Source organism: Nerophis ophidion, linkage group LG03, assembly GCF_033978795.1.
Source record: "Nerophis ophidion isolate RoL-2023_Sa linkage group LG03, RoL_Noph_v1.0, whole genome shotgun sequence".
In the NCBI taxonomy this organism is placed as follows: Eukaryota; Metazoa; Chordata; class Actinopteri; order Syngnathiformes; family Syngnathidae; genus Nerophis; species Nerophis ophidion.
Window position 1 is genome coordinate 73,803,693 of NC_084613.1, and position 16,416 is coordinate 73,820,108.

The following is a 16,416-nucleotide window of genomic DNA, read 5'->3' on the forward strand; positions in this document are numbered from 1 at the left end:
TATGTTATAGTTATTTGAATGATTCTTTCCATAATATGTTACGATAACATACCAGGCACTTGAGATGCGCGGATAGGCAATTTTATCATCCGCAACCGAATCACCAAAGTCGCCATCCACCCGCTGTCCACCCGAACCAACATTTTATCAGAACCGCAACCGCCCGTTGAAATACATCAGAGGTCGGCCACCTTTACCACTCCAAGAGCTATTTAGACCCGTTTCACAGAGTTTGCTGCTAGCGGGGTGTATAAAATAGTCAGGAAATGTCATGGATGCAAAGGATTCTGGGTGTTTGTTGTGTTGCGTTTATGTTGTGATACTGTGAGGATGTTCTCCCGAAATGTGTTTGTCATTCTTGTTTGGTGTGGCTTCACAGCTTGGCGCATATTACTAAGAGTGTTAAAGAGGGGCGGCGTGGCGCAGTGGGAGAGTGGCCGTGCGCAACCCGAGGGTCACTGGTTCAAATCCCACCTAGAACCAACCTCGTCACGTCCGTTGTGTCCTGAGCAAGACACTTCACCCTTGCTCCTGATGGGTGCTGGTTGGCGCCTTGCATGGCAGCTCCCTCCATCAGTGTGTGAATGTGTGTGTGAATGGGTAAATGTGGAAGTAGTGTCAAAGCGCTTTGAGTACCTTGAAGGTAGAAAAGCGCTATACAAGTACAACCCATTTCTTTTATTTATTTATTTAAAATTGTTTATATCACAACCATTAGTGTACTCTATTTCACCCAGTATGCCTTGCAGTCGTGTGCGTGTGTCTGACAGACAACATTTTGCCGGACTGACAAGCAGATCGTACATGCTGGAGAAGGCGACAAAGCCAATGACTTCATGGCATGCCCCAATACTTATTAACTGGGTGACTGCCGGCAGTCATTCTAGAGAATGTTAACGTCTTCTATTGTTTTCTTCGCTTTGTTTATCTTCAATTTCGACTCTTTAAAATTCAAAATTCAACCCCAAAAAATGAAGGGATAAACTAGCTAATTCGAATCTTTTTGAAAAAATAAAAATAAGAATTTATGGAACATCATTAGCAATTTTTTCTGATTAAAATTAATTTTAGAATTTTGATAACATGTTTTAAATAGGTTAAAATCCAATCTGCACTTTGTTAGAATATATAACAAATTGGACCAAGCTATATTTCTAACAAAGACAAATCATTATTTCTTCTATATTTTCCAGAACAAATTTTTGTAAAAGAAATTCAAAAACTTTGAAATAAGATTTAAATTTGATTCTACGGATTTGATAGATTTGCCAGGAATAATTTTTTTGAACTTTAATCATAATAAGTTTGAAGAAATATTTCACAAATATTCAGGAGCTAAAATGAAGAATTAAATTAAAAAGTATTTATTATTCTTTACAATAACAAAATAAATGTACTTGAACATTGATTTAAATGGTCAGGAAATAAGAGGAAGGAATTTAAAAGGTAAAAATGTATATGTTTAAAAATCCTAAAATCATTTTTAAGTTGTATTTTTTCTATAAAATTGTCTTTCTGAAAGTTATAAGAAGCAAAGTAAAAAAATAAATGAATTTATTTAAATAAGTAAAGACCAAGTCTTTAAAATATTTTCTTGGATTTTCAAATTCTATTTGAGTTTTGTCTTTCTTAGAATTAAAAATGTCGAGCAAAGCGAGACCAGCTTGCTAGTAAATAAATACAATTGAAAAAAATAGAGGCAGCTCACTGGTAAGTGTTGCTATTCGAGCTATTTTTAGAACAGGCCAGCGGGGGACTCATCTGGTCCTTACGGGCTACCTGGTGAACCCTGAACTAGATCCACTCGACGTCCACTGCACCGGTCGCCCAGGGAGTGGCCCCCACATCTGTGGTGCCCTCCAAGGTTTCTCATTGCTATCCCATTGGGTTGAGTTTTTTTTCTTGCTCTGATATGGGATCTGAGCTGAGGATGTCATTGTGGCTTGTGCAGACCTTTGAGACAATTGTGATTTAGGGCTATATAAGTAAACTTTGATTGATTATGAGACAAAAAGTAAACTAAAGTTAAAAAACTCCATATTCTCAGCTCTGCAGCAACCAGTTGATGATTAGGTGCTATATAAATACACTTCGATTGATTAATTGAATATAAAAATGTATTTTACTAAAAAAAAAAACATATTTATTGACACACACAAAAGTACCAAACATTGGGAGCGTTTAGTAACGGATGGAGCACCGGTATCGATTAAGAATGTGTATTATTAGTCTGGGAAGCAAAAAGGTGATAGTACAACAACACTTGAAACAAAAACAGCTTTATTTCCTTGAATTGTTTCCAGAGACATGTGCCAGGGATCAATTAGAGCGACGGAAATAAACCTCTGAGTGTCGTCATGGCCTGTGACTAATTACCTCGTTTAGTCGCGCTCCAACACTTTCCTTTGTCTTCCTTTGGCCTCGCCGAGGACGCAGTCCACTTCGGAACCCATCCGCGGTGACCCGGGCAGACTGACCACAGCGTGACGGTAGGTGGGCGGCGCGAGGGTGTGGGCGGGCAATCAATCCCCAGTAAATATATTAGACGCAATTACGTCCTGCTGGACTTTGCCTAACATGTTTATGGAAGCATTAGGCAAACTCTTCCTTTATCAAGCGCCCCCTGGTCATTAGAACGGGTGACATGTTGTTTTCACAGGAGGATATTGGAAAAAAAAAAAAAAAAAAAAAAAGACCACGAGGGCGGGGGAAGCAATCTAACTGTAAACAGGACAAAGTGTTGTAATTGGCTTTATTTGCTTGAGTTTAAGAAGGACACTAGACTGCATTTCGTACATATTTTCATCCTGCATGCCTATAATTCACGGCTCTGGAGCCGCATCCGGCTCTCTAGCGCCGCCCTAGTGGCTCTCTGGAGCTTTTTCAAAAATATATGAAAAATGGAAATGATGAGGGGGGAAAAAACATATTTTTTGTTTAATTTTGTTTTTTGTTGGAGGACAAACATGACATAAACCTCCCAAATTGCTATAAAGCACATTGTTTGTATTAAAGATGTTTCACTGATTCGAGTATTTGGCGAGCAGCGTTTTGTCCTACTAATTTTGGCGGTCCTTGAACTCACCCTAGTTTGTTTACATGTACAACTTTCTCGGACTTTCTAAGACGTGATTTATGCCACTTCTTTTACCGTCTCATTTTGTCCACCAAACTTATAACGTTGTCCATGAATTAGAGATGCGCGGATAGGCGATTATATCATCCCCAACCGCATCACTAAAGTTGTCATCCACCCGCCACCCCCGAACCAACATTTCATCAAAGCCACACCCACCCGCCCGTTGTTATATATCTATATATCTAATATAGACGATGCAAGGCATTAGTGAGGTTAGAAATTCACCGTTAAAACTGTAATAAATAAAGCACGTTACAAATGTAAATTTGTAACGCTGTTCCTCCACATCGAGAGGAGCCAGATGAGGTGGTTCGGGCATCTGGTCAGGATGCCACCCGAACGCCTCCCTAGGGAGGTGTTTAGGGCACGTCCAACCGGTAGGAGGCCACGGGGAAGACCCAGGACACGTTGGGAAGACTATGTCTCCCGGCTGGCCTGGGAACGCCTCGGGATCCCCCGGGAAGAGCTAGACGAAGTGGCTGGGGAAAGGGAAGTCTGGGTTTCCCTGCTTAGGCTGTTGCACCCGCGACCCGACCTCAGATAAGCGGAGGAAGATGGATGGATGGATGGACATTACAAATGTAAAAATAATAACATGCACAGCATGTGGATCAAACATTTTACCAAATAAAATACCAACAAATGACAAACAAATACCTCGTTGGCTTGAATGCTTCTTTAAGGAGAAAATTGTGATCTTCTGGCTCTTATAGCCCAAACGTTTAAAGTCCTTGTGACACTTCTTAGTTTTTCTCCCTTCTCGTTACATAAAAAAAAAAGTGTACTCATACCCAGAGGTAGCTTCCTTACATCCGTCAACAGACCAAACGAGACACTTCAAAACAAAAGTATGCCCACATACTGTTTCAAAGAGTGCTGCTTGTTTTTCGTATGTGGGTAACAACATTTAACTATTTAGAAATGGTTGATTTCTATAGGCTAGTAAGGTAAAGTGTTGTACCTGACAAGTTTGGGCTACCTGGATTCTGCAGCCTTCATCAGAGGTGTCACGTGATGTTAACGTGACGTCGTCTGTGACGTGATATACGGATTGTACCATCAAGAGTTGTCAGGTACAACACTTTACCTACTAACCTATAAAAATCAACCATTTATAAATACACGTCAGCAGGCTAAATGAACCTCTTCAACATAACATTTAACTATGTATAATGTAGCAGCTGGCTACGGGGTGTTAGCCAATGACTTTGGCTGGGGGGCGGGACTTCCGGGAGAGATAGGGAAGTGACGTTGTCAAAAGGAAGTGAGAGTTTCAGTTGTCCCGGGAAAAGCGTTAGAGACACGAGAGCTGTTGAGTGGTTGTATTACATCTTGTGCAATAAAGACAAGACAAACGAAGAAGTTTTATGAGCCTGCATTCCTGGGATTATTACAATATATATTTCCCAATTGGTTCAACCGCCACCCGCCCGAATCTATTTAAAATCAATTTTTTTGTCATGTCACCCGCCCGACCCGCGGTTTATCCGCCGACTCCACGGTTGTGACCGCAAACCGCGCATCTCTACCATGAATGCACAAAGGTGAGTTTTGTTGGTGTTATTGAGTTGTGTGGAGTGCTAATCAGACATATTTGGTCCCTGCATGACTGCAAGCTAATCGATGCTAACATGCTATTTAGGCTAGCTATATGTACATATTGCATTAATATGCCTCATTTGCAGAGGTGGGTAGAGTAGCCAGAAATTGTACTCAAGTAAGAGTACTGTTACTTTAGAGATTTATTACTCAAGTAAAAGTAAGGAGTAGTCACCCAAATATTTACTGCAGTAAAAGTAAAACGTTTGTTGTGAAAAAACTACTCAAGTACTGAGTAACTGATGAGTAACCTGTTTGTTTAATGATTACAGCAACAAATAATGCACAAAAACATAAAAATAGCAATGAGCAAATTCATAGCCAGGAATATCTCTTAAGCAACTAAAATAACAATATATACTAAATAATAATACATTAAAATAAAAAAAATTAAGGAAAATTGAGCCACAATAACTTAACAGCACCATAGGCTCAGTAGGCATTCATCGATTGATTGTTTGATTGATTGATTGAAACTTGTATTAGTAGATTGCACAGTACAGTACATATTCTGTACAATTGACCACTAAATGGTAACACCCCAATAAGTTTTTCAACGTTAATCAATTACTTAATAAATGACCAAGTCCAGGTGACCTACCTCATATATACATACACACACATATCATATATATATATATATATATATATATATATATATATATATATGATATATATGATATCATATATATATATATATATATATATATGATATGTGTGTGTATGTATATATGAGGTAGGTCACCTGGACTTGGTCATTTATTAAGTAATTGATTAACGTATATATATATATATGATATATATGATATCATATATATATATATATATATATATATATATATATATATATATATATATATATATATATATATATATATATATATATATATATATATATATATATATATATATATATATATATATGATATGTGTGTGTATGTATATATGAGGTAGGTCACCTGGACTTGGTCATTTATTAAGTAATTGATTAACGTTGAAAAACTTATTGGGGTATGTATATATATATATATATATATATATATATATACAGTATATAATTTATAGTTATTTATTTTGCCGTTTTTGTTGACATGTTAAAGGTGTTTTAATGAATATACATGCATGCTTAACACATAGATTCCTATCTTTCATGAAGACAAGAATATAAGTTGGTGTATTTCCTGATTCTGATGACTCGTATTGATTGGAATCAGACAGTTTAGTGCTGATAATGTCCACATTTTCAAATGGAGGAGAAAAAAAGTTCCTCTTTTCTGTCTGATACCACATGAAAGTCGTTGGTTTTTGGCATCTTATTTGTCCAGCTTCCATATTCGTTTTTATACACTTTACAAGAAATACATTGGCGGCAAACTCCGTTGCTTGCTAGCTTGTTTGCGCAGGCTTTCGGAGACTCTTATTTTGTTAGCGCAGGCGCGATGGAGCGGCGCTTTTATTGTGAAGACAGGAACTGTGCGATCAGTCTTTAGGCTTTTGACGGGAAGTACGGTTGAAATAAAAAGTGTCTTTTTTCCTTTACACTTTTGATTGATTGATTGAAACTTTTATTATTAGATTGCACAGTACAGTACATATTCCGTACAATTGACCACTAAATGGTAACACCCCAATAAGTTTTTCAACTTTTTTAGGTCGGATTCGACGTGTGAAGGTCACGTGACCGCCTGGTTTTGTTTGATTGGTCCAACGTCACCAGTGACTGCATTTGATTGGTGAAACGCAAGCATGCGTAGATCCTACTTTGAATGCGTGTCTGACAAAATCAAAACAAACAAAGCGTGCGTTAACAGATCGATTAAAAAAAAGTAGCGAGTAACGAGCTGATTGTAGATCAATGGAGCGGAGTAAAAGTAGCGTTTCTTCTCTATAAATATACTCAAGTAAAAGTATGTTGCATAAAAACTACTCTTAGAAGTACAATTTATCCCAAAAGTTACTCAAGTAGATGTAACGGAGTAAATGTAGCGCGTTACTACCCACCTCTGCTCATTTGTAGCTATATTTGAGCTCATTTAGTTTCCTTTAAGTCCTCATAATTCAATTTATATCTCATGACACTATCTGTATGTAATATGGCTTTTAATTCTTTGCAGCTCCAGACAGATTTGTTTTTGTATTTTTGGTCCAATATGGCTCTTTCAACATTTTGGGTTGCCGACCCCTGCTCTGATTGAATCCCTTTTTTTTTAAGTAGTAATCAATAAGTACTGTAACCCTTATCTGCTCATATAAATGAATGATTATCCCAGCGACAGAAGCGGGATCCTAAATTATCATTCTGTTTATTTACCAGCACTGTGTTGCGTCAGCAGATGAAATATTTTTCTGTTATTTCCGGCCGGTGATTAATGTTTGTTTTTTTTGCGTGTCTTCATTCCGCCGTAAAATTACGTGTGGGCGCTGCGATTCCGTAATGAAATATGCCCAATTACCATAGCGACGTATGAATGATAATTGTGGAACAATGTAATGTCAATAGCTCGCTGATTAATCCCCCCGAAGGCGGCCCAAAACGGGGTGCAAAGTAACTCGGTAAGCGATAAGCAATTTTCATTTGTTCTTAATTACAAAGGGGCCCCCGCTTTGCCGGCAACTTGATGAGTTTTCTAAACCCACTTTGCCAGCCGAGGCTTATGTGTATTTATAAATGCAGCTCTTTTCAGTCTCTCTCTCGCTCGCTTTTTCCTCTTGCTCTGTTCGAGGCATTCATGTTTAATTACTCACGAGAGGGCAGGAGTGCTTACAGTAGCATAAGAGGTGCTTCACAACTCTCTTTATCCCAAAACAACGAGGACCAAGGAGCACTTTACGACAGGCCCGATGATGTGGTGTGCTGTGGAGGTGCAAATTTTTGATTCGAACTGATTCCGATTCAAGGGTGACGATTCGTTTCAGAACCGACTCTTGATTCAACACGATTAGTGACTCAATCCGAGTTGAGTTGAGTTGACTTAGAGTTTCTTTGGAACATGCAAGTGTACAACATGATCAAGGGCGTAGAATTGGGTAGGGACGCTAGGGACATGTCCCTACCAATATCCAGCCGCTACTGTGTAGTCACTATCAATACAAGCGCTGCCCGTAATGTTTAGTCAATGATTATGGCACAGAAAGGGTTAAATGTCGGTCTCTGCTAGAAGTCCCGCCTCTAACATAAATATCGCTTCCTGATTGGTTGCCGCTTTCATGCTAACTTACGTGTGATTGGCTGTCCCCGCTGTCACTCACTGTGGAAAAAACAGTCCCACCTATCCAGACGTTAGCTCCAAATTAGCACTGCATCTCGTCTTTTCCTCCGCTTTTTTTCCAGGTGAAAGTCAATGCTCAGTCCCCTTTACCACTGTTAACCCTCCCCGTAGGTGAAAGTTAACCTTAAACATGTGAATTCAACTACTTTAGTCCGTTTTTTAACATCGTAAAAACATCAGCTGTCTTTTTCTACGGACTGCAACAGTCCGTCGTCATGGATACATGACAACAACTTCCATTCATACCAGTCATACGTGCCTGAGGCGGAGCGATAGCCTACGCTGTGATAAGGCTTTAGAATAGTAGCCGTGCTCAATATTTAAACCACGGTTAACAGCCAATCAGATCGCCCGATTTCACCTTTCCGTTTTATTTGTTGAATTTTTTTAGTTTCATGTAACATATTTACAGTACAAAAGCAGCAATAGAAAGAAGTAGATGAAGGGAAAAATAGTGAGTGATTTAAACACAAGTTGGGGAAAAGATTATTACAGTTCATTTATGTTTATTTACAATGTTGTATTGCATGAATGTCTTTCTGATGTTGTTGATGGACAGTAGGCTATGTTAATTGACAGTATGATGCACAGTTGCACTACAGCCCTACACTAAAGAGTAAAGATGAGAACTCTTCCAAGTTGTCTCCTTTGCTTTCATTTTAGTTACTTTACCCTATAACATCTGCATGACGTGAAATTATGATTGCTAATGTAAAAAAAAAAAAAGGAAACTTTCAGAGTGCTGCCTTGGAGCACTTTTGTGTCCCCACCAATCTCAAAATCAAACCTAGTCCCTTGAACATGATACATCACAATTTCCAGTTTCTCTTTTCAAAATGTTCGAAAAGGTGCAGGAAGAAGCAGAGCTTATTTAATCTCACCCCTTTTCTTTTACAAAACAGTTGCTAAAACTTTTGTTCATTTTCTGTTCTCAATTTATTCACAAAATACTCAGTAAGCAACCGGAATGAGAATCAGCACCTCCAAGTCCGAGTCCATGGTTCTCGCCCAGAAAAGGGTGGAGTGCCATCTCCTGGTTGGAGAGGAGACCCTGCCCCAAGTGGAGGAGTTCAAGTACCTAGGAGTCTTGTTCACGAGTGAGGGAAAAGTGGTTAGTGAGATCGACAGGCGGATCGTTTCGGTGTCTTCAGTAATGCGGACGCTGTATCGATCCGTTGTGGTGACGAAGGAGCTGAGCCGGAAGGCAAAGCTCTCAATTTACCCGTCCTCACCCATGGTCATGAGCTTTAGGTCATGACCGAAAGGACAAGATCACGGGTACAAACGGCCGAAATGAGTTTCCTCCGCCGTGTGGCGGGGCTCTCCCTTAGAGATAGGGTGAGAAGCTCTGTCATCCGGGAGGAGCTCAAAGTAAAGCCGCTGCTCCTCTATCTGGTCAGGATGCCACCCAAACGCCTCCCTACGGAGGTGTTTAGGGCACGTCCAACCGGTAAGAGGCCACGGGGAAGATCCAGGACATGTTGGGAAGACTATGTCTCCAGGCTGGCTTGGGAATGCCTCGGGATCCCCCAGGAAGAGCTGGACGAAGTGGCTGGGGAGAGGTAAGTCTGAGCTTCCCTGCTTAGACTGCTGCCCCTGCGACCCCACCTCGGATAAGCGGAAGAAGATGGATGGATGGATACTCGGTTTCACATTAAAAATAAATTGATAAAAATTAATTGATGAAGTAAGTTGTATTTCATAAAATGAACTAAGTAAGATTATTTTGAGAATGAACGAATGGATGGATGAAATAAATTCAGAATGTTTATCACAGTTCTTTTTCCTTGTACTTTTTAAACACTTTAAGTTTGAAGAGTTTCTTGAAGTTTGACTTTACCACAATGTACTATTTGGAAAAGCAATTATGATGAAATGTTTTCTACACAAGTTACAGGTTAAAAAAAAGCTCCTTCCAGTTGTAAAAAGAAGGCCTAAAAAGTATTTAAAAAATTGATTGTTACCAAGAAAAAAAACACAATTTGGGTGTACATTTTATTTTTGTGCACCCTTAGTGTAGTGTCCATACATGTTGTATTATTTTTTTTGTTTTTCTGCACCTGCGGTTCCCACACAAGGCTGCAACATTGTTTGTCAACACTGCCTGCTCTCATTTTCTCGCACATTTGACCTTCTGATGTTCTGTGTACCCACACTCTATCCTCCTGTCTAGGCCTGCTGTGTGTGTGTGTGTGTATGTATGTATGTGTGTGTGTGTGTGTGTGTGTGTTTACACAGAACATCAATATCCACACTTCTATTAGCCCCGGGTCCAGTGGACGCAGACATCTTATATGTAATAGAAATGTGTAAGGGGGGTGTATGGTGTGTGGTCATTAAATATGTATTTTGGTGTATTTGTTCTACACAGAAAATGAGCCAAAGTCAGTGAGTCTCAGTTCGACAAATACATTAATTGTATCATTTTTCTTTTAATAAAACATTAAAACTGGTCCCACAGACCCGACCACCACACAAGGGTTAAAAGACTGACACTTTGTCTGAACATTCACGCAAAAAAAGTGTCTTCATCAGAGACCAAGACAAACGAAACCTGAAAGAAAATGTACATTTTAAACAGAACAGGATGGAATGTAAACATTTTGGTGCAGGGGCGTAATAGGCGACAATGAACCCTCCAGTTCTGAGCTGCGGTTGTTTTATCACCCAAAATGTGTTTGAAGTGGGAAAAAAAACACACTTTCTTTAATCCATTCAAAATAAATTTACTTCTCTGGGATTAAAAAAAAAAAAAAAAAAAAAGCCAGTAACAATAGCAAAGCCGCTCCAAACAAACAAAGACAGGGTTGTTGAGGCGTCTGGCTTATAAAAGGTAAGCCCCCCCTCTGTGAGTCATTGCTTTTATTTTCCATTAGCCCAAATGTTTTATTATTGTTTATCTATTCAGCTCCTGAGTATAAAAAAAGCATGCTTTTCTTTGTAGGATTACAGAGTTGGAAAGGTTGTGTGGTGGTTCACGGGTGTAATCCACAGAATTCGAAACAGAAGTTTTCAGAAGAAGGGATTTTTTACTTCTCTGCGTCAAAAGTATACAGTATTTGATAAAGAGGTTGTTTGTTTTTAAATGTTAGAGAGGAAAACGGTTATGTGTAGGATGTTTGACATTGAAATACTTTAAAGCAGTGGTCCCCAACCTTTTTGTATCCACGGACCGGTCAACGCTTAATAATTTGTCCCGCAGCCCGGGGGAAATCCTTTATTTTTTTATTTTTTTTTCTTTGTCATGAAGAAAAAGGGACATTTTTGTGGTTGGTGCACTAATTGTAAGTGTATATTGTGTTTTTTATGTTGATTTAATACAAAAAAAAAAAATATATATATATAAAAAATATAATTAAAAAAAAATCCCCTGATGATTGAGGGAACTCCTCATGAAACAGTTCTGTAGAGATGAAGTAGTCTTGTGTTTTTTCCCACACACATTATATATATATATATATATATATATATATATATATATATATATATATATATATATATATATATATATATTATTATTTTTGTAATAAAAATGAATAAAAAATTCTTCTGCGGCCCGGTGGTTGGGGACCACTGCTTTAAAGGAACTTCTTCAAGAGTGGAATTCAAAGATAGTCTTTATGACAGGAGTGCTATCACATACAGCAGGGGTGTCCTAACTGTTTAACCGCATTGGACTTAAAAAATTTGGCAGTGGGCTGTAAGCGGACTGCTTGCAAAGTTGCTTCATATGTACAGTCGTGGTCAAAAGTTTACATACACTTGTAAAGAACCTAATGTCATGGATGTCTTGAGTTTCCAATAATTTCTACAACTCTTATTTGTTTGTGATTGGAGCAAATACCTTCATGAAGTTTGGTTCTTTGATGAATTTATTATGGGTCTACTGAAAATGTGACCAAATCTGCTGGGTCAAAAGTATACATGCAGCAATGTTAATATTTGCTTACATGTCCCTTGGCAAGTTTCACTGCAATAAGGCGCTTTTGGTAGCCATCCACAAGCTTCTGGCTGAATTTTTGACCACTCCTCTTGACAACATTGGTGCAGTTCAGCTAAATTTGTTGGTTTTCTGACATGGACTTGTTTCTTCAGCATTGTCCACACGTTTAAGTCAGGACTTTGGGAAGGCCATTCTAAAATCTTAATTTTAGTCTGATTTAGCCATTCCTTTACCATTTTTGATGTGTTTGGGGTCATTGTCCTGTTGGAACACCCAACTGCGCCTAAGAGCCAACCTCCAGGGTGATGATTTTAGATTTGTCCTCAAGAATTAGGAGGTAATCCTCCTTTTCCATCGTCCAATTCAATCTCTGTAAAGCACCAGTTCCATTGGCAACAAAACAGGTCCATAGCATATTATTCCCACCACCTTGCTTGAAAGTAGGGTTGGTGTTCCTGGGATTAAAGGCCTCACCTTTTCTCCTCCAAACATATTGCTGGGTATTGTGGCCAAACAGTTCAAATTTTGTTTTATCTGACCACAAAGCTTTCCTTTTAGAAGGTCTTATCTTTGTCCATGTGATGTATACTCTAATGCAGGGGTCACCAACGCGGTGCCCGCGGGCACCAGGTAGCCCGTAAGGACCAGATGAGTCGCCCGCTGGCCTGTTCTAAATATAGCTCAAATAGCAGCACTTACCAGTGAGCTGCCTCTATTTAAAAAAAGAAAAAATATTTATTTACTAGCAAGCTGGTAAATATTTTAAAGACTTGGTCTTCACTTATTTAAATAAATTATTCTATTTTTTTTACTTTACTTCTTATAACTTTCAGAAAGACATTTTTAGAGAAAAAATACAACCATAAAAATGATTTTAGGATTTTTAAACACATACCCTTTTACCTTTTATATTCCTTCCTCTTCTTCCCTGACAATTTAAATCAATGTTCAAGTATTTTTTTTTTCATAAAGAATAATAAATACATTTTAATTAAATTCTTTATTTTAGCTTCTGTTTTTTCGACGAAGAATATTTGTGAAATATTTATTCAAACTATTATGATTACAATTCCAAAAAATTATTCTGGCAAATCTAGAAAATCTTAAGAATCAAAATTAAATCTTATTTTAAAGTCTTTTGAATTTCTTTTCAAATTTTGGTTCTGGAAAAGCTAGAAGAAATAATGATTCGTCTTTGTTAGAAATATAGCTTGGTCCAATTAGTTATATATTCTAACAAAGTGCAGATTGGATTTTAACCTATTTAAAACATGTCATGAAAATTCTAAAATTAATCTTAATCAGGAAAAATTGCTAATGATGTTCGATAAATTCTTTTTAAATTTTTTTTCTAAAAGACTCAAATTAGCTAGTTTTTCTCTTCATTTTTTTCGGTTGAATTTTGAATTTTAAAGAGTCGAAATTGAAGATAAACTATGTTTCAAAATAAAATTTTCATTTCTTTCGTGTTTTCTCCTCTTTTAAACCGTTCAATTAATTGTTTTTTTTTCATTTATTGTCTGCAAAAAACCTTCCGTAAAATGAAAAAAAATGTATGACTTATATATATATATATATATATATATATATATATATATATATAATATATATATATATAATATTTATTTATTTATTTATTAAAGGTAAAATGAGCAAATTGGCTATTTCTGGCAATTTATTTAAGTGTGTATCAAACTGGTGGCCCTTCACATTAATCAGTACCCAAGAAGTAGCTCTTGGTTTCAAAAAGATTGGTGACCCCTGCTCTACTGTATACTTTGGACCCAGCAGATTTCGGTCACATTTTCATCAGACCCATAATAAATTCATAAAAGAACCAAACTTCATAAATGTTTTTTTGTGACCAACAAGTACGGTATGTGCTCTAATCACTCTATCCCAAAAACATAAGAGTTGTACAAATTATTGGAAACTCAAGACGGTCATGACATTATTTCCTTCAAAAGTGTATGTAAACTTTTGACCACAACTGTGTTGTGTGCATGTGTATATATATATATATATATATATAGCTGTAAAAATGGGCTTTAGAGTATGTGTTCTTGGTCCTTTTTTAAGAACGCTAAAATAAAAACTGTCTACAATGCTAAAAACATTATGGACCACATCACAAAACTAAATGGAATTTTTGCTTTTTTTTTAATTTTTTCGCTAAATGAGTCACCCCCCAAAAAAAGCATGGGCGTTAGAATATTAACTATGAACGACAAAACACTGATTATTAACAACACATGAACATCGGTCCTCTTTTACTTCCCAGACCGAGAAAAATGCCACAAACGAGGTAAAATATGAACAAATAGGGATAAAAACATACAATCTGATATGATATCACTTTTTTGCAGAACTTGGTTGTAAAAATCTGCTTCCGTGTTTCAGGCTGGCCCTCTGTAAACAAACCGCGCCCACACTCCCTGGTACCTCGTCGGAGTTGCTGTGACATAGATTACCATAACAACCCGTATGTCACTCAAACGCGCATATTCCAACCATTGAAATACTTTCTGTAGTTCAAGACTTGCGGTTATTTGAAAATAGCGGCTTCAGTTTCGATGTTAAAGTTCTGAAAAAAAAAATATATATATTTGGAAATGTGGGCCAAAAATTTGTCCAGGTCTGCCTTACTCTATCCAAAATGAACCGAACCGAGACCTCAAATGGAAGTACATACCAAACAGTGATTATGGTTACTTGTAAACCCCTGTCGTCAATACAAGTCATTGTGAAATATACCACAATAAGGCCTAACTGAAACCATCCGGAGTATTCCTTTGGGGTTTTCAATCAATCAATCAATCAATCAATCAATGTTTATTTATATAGCCCTAAATCACAAATGTCTCAAAGGACTGTACAAACCACTACAACTACAACATCCTTGGAAGAACCCACATATGGGCAAGGAAAACTCACACCCAGTGAGCAAGGAGAATTCACACCCAGTGGGACGCCAGTGACAATGATGTCTATGAGAAACCTTGGAGAGGACCTCAAATGTGGGCAACCCCCCCCCCCTCTAGGGGACCGAAAGCAATGGATGTCGAGCGGGTCCAACATGATACTGTGAAAGTTCAATCCATAGTGGCTCCAACACAGCCGCGAGAGTTCAGTTCAAATCGGATCCAAGACAGCAGTGAGAGTCCCGTCCACAGGAAACCATCCCAAGCGGCGTCGGATCAGCAGCATAGAGATGTCCCCAACCAATACACAGGCGTGCGGTCCATCCTGTGTCTCGACTCTGGACAGCCAGTACTTCATCCATGGTCATCGGACCGGACCCCTCCACAAGGGAGGGGGAGACAGAGGAGAAAAAGAAAAGAAGCGGCAGATCAACTGGTCTAAAAAAGAGGTCTATTTAAAGGCTAGACTATGCAAATTAGTTTTAAGGTGAGACTTAAATGCTTCTACTGAGGTAGCATCTCGAAGTGTTACGGGGAGGGCATTCCATAGTACTGGAGCCCGAACGGAAAACGCTCTATAGCCCGCAGACTTTTTTTGGGCTTTAGGAATCACTAATAAGCCGGAGTCTTTTGAACGCAGATTTCTTGCCGGGACATATGGTACAATGCTATCGGCAAGATAGGATGGAGCTAGACCGTGTAGTATTTTATACGTAAGTATTAAAACCTTAAAGTCACATCTTAAGTGCACAGGAAGCCAGTGCAGGTGAGCCAGTACAGGCGTAATATGATCAAACTTTCTTGTTGTCAGACAGCTTCAACTCACATTTACACATCGAGCTCAAAATCGTTCCAAACAGGCACCTTTTTGAGAAAGCCCCCCCGCAGAACCGGGTAGGGAACATTTAAATGAAATCAGCAGACCTGCCTCTCCTGACAGCCAATGTGATGACACGCCTTCAGATCCCATTTAGCTCGGCTTTAAAAGACGGTGAAATGTAAATGACGGGACGCACGGAGGCTCGAATGGGAAGCGTGATTCTACACGAGTTAAAGACGGGGAGACTATAGAAAGTGTGATACACCGAGGGAGAGTTTCAGGCGAATCTTTATTGGGCAGCGGACACACGGTGCCACTTGCATTAGAGAGAGTGTTGCATCAAAGCGGACACTTCTGGCAATGAACCCCAGGCTTTTTTTTTTTTTTTTTAACCTAAAGAGTAACAAATAAGCTTTTGAGCTGTTAACTAAAGTCATGAAATTTAAATAATCTAGCTATTTTCTTGCAATATTCAACAAAAAAAATTTGCTGTGAACAATTGAGTACACTGAACACGAAGTACATACAGAGATGTCCGATAATGGCTTTTTTGCCAATATCATATATTCCTATATTGTCCAACTCTTAATTACAGATGCCGATACATACGATCGTGGAATTAACACATTATTATTCTTAATTTTGTTGTGATGCCCCACTGGATGCAAAATAACAAAAATTATGGAAAAAAAATGCCAACATGGCACTGCCATATTTATTATTGA